At 46.7% G+C, this 4,372-nt stretch overlaps 1 pseudogene; it reads right to left on the bottom strand.

Moving 5' to 3' along the window:
* Positions 1–1,290: 1,290 nt before the first annotated feature.
* LOC117695161 (steroid hormone receptor ERR2 pseudogene) lies at positions 1,291–2,081 on the bottom strand (annotated as a pseudogene).
* Between the last annotated feature and the right edge of the window lie 2,291 nt (positions 2,082–4,372).

Raw genomic sequence — 4,372 nt, 5'->3', positions numbered from 1 at the left:
GCCAGAAAGCCTGAAGGAGGGGACCCTTGTACTCCAGGAAGAGATCGGGAAGGTAAAACCTGGAGGATTTCTCTGAAAAGTGGTGCATCCATTTTCCAGAATGAACCACTTCATCTTTAGGACATCCTGTCAACCCATGAGCTGCAGCATGAGCTCAGGACCGCCCTCTGAGTGGGAGAAATTGAGGAAAGCATGTTCATATGCCTAGGGCTGAGGGGTTTATTAGGACTGGAATGGATTGGTGGACCACCCTATATGACAACCAGACTGCAGGCTCTTGCCAGGAATTGATTCAGGAGGGCAACATCAAACATCCCTAGTGCAAATGCCAGGAGGCTGCCCTCCTATGGCACAAAGCCTTGCCTTTTATGAGGTAAGGGAGGAGCCAAGGGGAACCTTTAGAGCTCCTTCCTTTTCAAGGTACAATTACACTTCCCCTCTGGGTCTCTTACTATCCTACACAATATCCTACACCCCAACCTAGGCTGCTGACCTTGAGAGCTAGGTCCTGAATTTTCCACAGGTTTCTAGACTGGCTATGCCTAAGAGGAAAAGGAGAAACAATAGGCAAGGAGCAGTGGGTACAGGATCCAACTCTTTTCTGAGTTCCCAGGTACATGCCCTGGAATTATCTCAGCTGGCTGGGGTAAGGGCAGGAAGCAGAGGAGGGGCTTCTTGTAGATGGGGATGTGGCTACTCTAGCAGGAGCATCCACTGAGAGATGCGTATACTGGGACAAGAAAAAAGAGGAAGGGAAGGGAGCCATCTAGACTGAGGAGGTATAGAGCCTCAGGAGAGGCCACAGAGACCTCTTGCCCCAAGTGCCTGCCCTTGATGACACCAATACCTTCAGGAGCACCCACTCTCAGTCTCTTGGGTGCTAGGCACTAAATACTGCCCATCAAGGTACCTCCAGGTTCTAAATAGGGAGTGGTCCAGAAATGGATCCCTTTTGAGAAGGGGTGCTTCCTCCGGTGGTCTCCAGCCCTAAAGGAAGTCATCCCTGGCCCAAGCCTTAACATTGCCCATGAAGAAGGAAAAAAATGCCAAAGAAAATGCGGGTGACAGGGGATCCCTGTGTCCCCACCTTCCCATCCCTGTCTTTCCATCTGCTGCCCCCAGGAGTCTGCACATAGCCAGGAAGAAAAAAAAAAAAAAAAAAAAAAAAAAAAAAAAAAAAAAAAAACCTTCTTCTGGGACAGCTCAGAGTCCAAATGCAGGTGTGAAAAAGTCGAGGCTGGTGGCTGTGGAGGTCCCCACATGGATTGTGTCCATCCATGTGCTGGGCCATCACACCTTGGCCTACAGTATTTCCAGGAAAAGTTTGTGCTTGGGCACCTTGCCCTGCAGTTTCATATTGTAGAAATGTTGCATGGCTTTGTCTGCTGTCAGCCGCAACAGTGTCAGCAGCAGCTTGCCAATCCCCTGTGGCTCCTCATGGCACTGATTCAGCTCATAGTCCTGCAGTGCCTCATGCAGCAGGTCCTGAAGCTTCTGCACAGCCTCCAGGTCCTCAGTGTACACTGAATCTGAGTTGGCAGGAGCCAGGGCCTTGAGTATCACAAACTTTCTTTTCTACCTTGAGCTTCTTGTACCTGCATATCAGCTGCAGGCTGGCTCAGTAAAGTTCCAGCAGCCCCACCAGTCAAGAGTGCTCAAGAGTGCCCCTTATCCATGATATAGTCCTCTGCATATGCCAGCTTGTCAAGCTGTACACAATGCCCAGAATTAGAATCTCCATCCAGAAATGCTGCAGCAGGCTCATCTGGTCCCAAAGTGACAGACTAAAGAAACCTGGGATGTGGTTGGCCCAGCTAATGAAGACCACAAGCTCCTGAGCTGCCAAGTCACAGAGAGTGGTCAGGGCTTTGATATCTCCCTCAGGTATATCATCAGGAGGCATAAAATACAGCTTGTCCGGCTCAGCCACCAGTGGATATGAGACAATCTTAGTCAATGGCTTTTTAGCAGGTGAGGAAATCTGTAAGCTGAGATAGGGGCTGTACTTCAGGCGGCCTCCGTGCACTTGGTCAAGCAAGGCACACACTTTCCTTCAGCATCCTCACTTGGAGACATTTCATGAATCGGCGGGCCTGGCAGGACTTGTGTCTCCGTTTGGTGATCTCATACTCATTGGCAGCTGTACTTGGTGTTTCCTTGAATGATTCTCTCGAAGAATGCCTTGCAAGCCTCGTAGGAGGCCACTCCATAGTGGTAGCTAGAAGCAATGACCCTGCACATGAGGCACAGGTGCTTTGGGATGGCGTTAAACATGTACTCGCACTTGATGGCCTAGTCCTCCATGACACTACTAGTACAGTCCTCCTTAGCATCTGCAAACATAGGCAGTGAGTCCAGACCATTGATGTGGGTGCCCAGGGCCATGCCAAAGTCACAGCTGGTGTCTGATGAGCCACTGAAGCTGTGGTGGCTGAGGGTATCAATGCCCAAGGACAAACTAGATGGCTCCATCTTGATGAAGGAGCAACAGCTAAAGCCCAGGTATCTGTCACTCGGTTCAGCAGCCTGTCATAAATTTGCTTTTAAGGTGACTAAAAGCTAAAAGAAGCAAAGGAGATCATTATAGCCATCCCCAACTATTCAGAGGCCAAACTCCTTTATAAGGAGGTACTGGTAGCTGTCATTGTGGCTTATTGTTTCGCAGGAGAACACTGGGCTCTTCCAGAGTCTTGTTCCAATGACAGTGTGGCTAGATAGAGCACAGCCCCTCCAGTGTTTAGCAGCATCAGCAGTTGCAATGGCCAGAAGCCTGAGACCTACCCTGTCTTGCCTGGAGAGTGGGGAGAAGGAGCCTTGAAGACTTCATCCATAACTCACCATTTCAAAACCAAAGCTAACACTGTAAAATCCAAATCCATTCTGTGCACCAAAAGCTGAGAAAAAATCCTGGTCAGCATCCTTAGCTTCATTGTGATCTAGGCGGGTCTTTTCCCCAGCTCCTCAGGATGTGATACATATGTCAAAATCCCAATTTCACCCAAGCCATTGCATCAGGAGCTGGGAGGATAAATATTGCAGCCCTGATAGTCCAGGACTAGGGGCTGAGTACCGCAGTTCCAGAATGCAACTGCAAAACCTGTTGACACCTACAGTCTGGTGACACCCACACTCTCTTAGCCTGATCGAAGGGAGGTTTTTTCCTGACTCTGCAGACGCCAGTGGTGAAACAGAGCCCAAAAGTTTCTCAGTTTCAACAATGAATGTGCATGAGCATCTGGGAAGGTTGCTACCTAAGCCATGAAGTGCTACAGATGTAAGAACTGATCCACGTGATATCTCCCTGCCCACCCAACTTCATGTTCTCCTCCCATCTCTCTCCTCCCCCTGTCTCTGTCTTCCCCTGTCTTTCTCCCCCATCTCTCCCATAAAGTTCAGTTTGTGTTTCCCAACTCCTCTTGGCCTGCCCTGAAACATGGTCAACCTACCAAAGATCACACCTTAAAAAGGTCAACAGCCCCTACTCACTCCTGCACTGACTGAAGAAATGTAGGATAAGATCTAGAAACTGTAGATGCTGGTGCAAAATGTCTCAGCATCACTCAAGTTTGTCCTTGGGGATAGGCAAAGGGCTCATATATTCTTTAGTTTCAGTACTTCACTTCCTAAAACTAGAAAAACAATCCCAACAAAAGCACAGGCATGAAGGTAGGCATTTCAGAAACAGGACACCTACAAAGAACAGTAATTCTTCCAAAAGAGGCAGGAGTTTGAAGGAAATCTGAAAATGCTCAGAACAGATTTTAAAATGATGTTTCCAAGGAAACTTAGTGAGATACAATGCAGATAAAGACAACACAGATAAAGAATACAAAGATGAGGAAAACAACTCAGCATGTGAATGAGTAATTCGCCCACAAGAGGAAAATTCATTGAAAAGAACCAATCAAGCATCTTGGAACCTTGAATAAATGAAATAAAAAAAACAATAGCTTCCTCAACTAAATAGAACACTTGGGCAATGACAGGAAAGAATTTCAGAACTCGAGGATCATCTCAAATTAAGCAACTTACACAATGATGATGGAGGAGAATAAGAAAAATAAAATTTAAAAATAAAGAAAGTCATTTTACTTATAAGAGAACTGCAGAAGGTAAAGAAAGGAGGAAGATATTAAAAACGTATTTTATTGTAGCTTCCCAAATCTTCAAAGAGATACTGACAGGCAGTTCCAAGAAGCCCAAAGGACCCTAACAAAATTCAATTTAAAAACTTCAAGGCAGGTTGTGGTCACAATATTATAAGTACTGGACAAGAATGGGAATGTAGTCACTCAGCTGGTAAAATATTTGACTACCATTCATGTCTAGAACCACATCTAGTATAGTAGCATTTTCCTGTAGTCCAGGCGTT

This window comes from Arvicanthis niloticus, chromosome X (genome assembly GCF_011762505.2).
Source record: "Arvicanthis niloticus isolate mArvNil1 chromosome X, mArvNil1.pat.X, whole genome shotgun sequence".
Lineage (NCBI taxonomy): Eukaryota > Metazoa > Chordata > Mammalia > Rodentia > Muridae > Arvicanthis > Arvicanthis niloticus.
The sequence above is the reverse complement of the archived record's forward strand: the minus strand, read 5'-3'. Positions and strand labels throughout refer to the sequence as shown.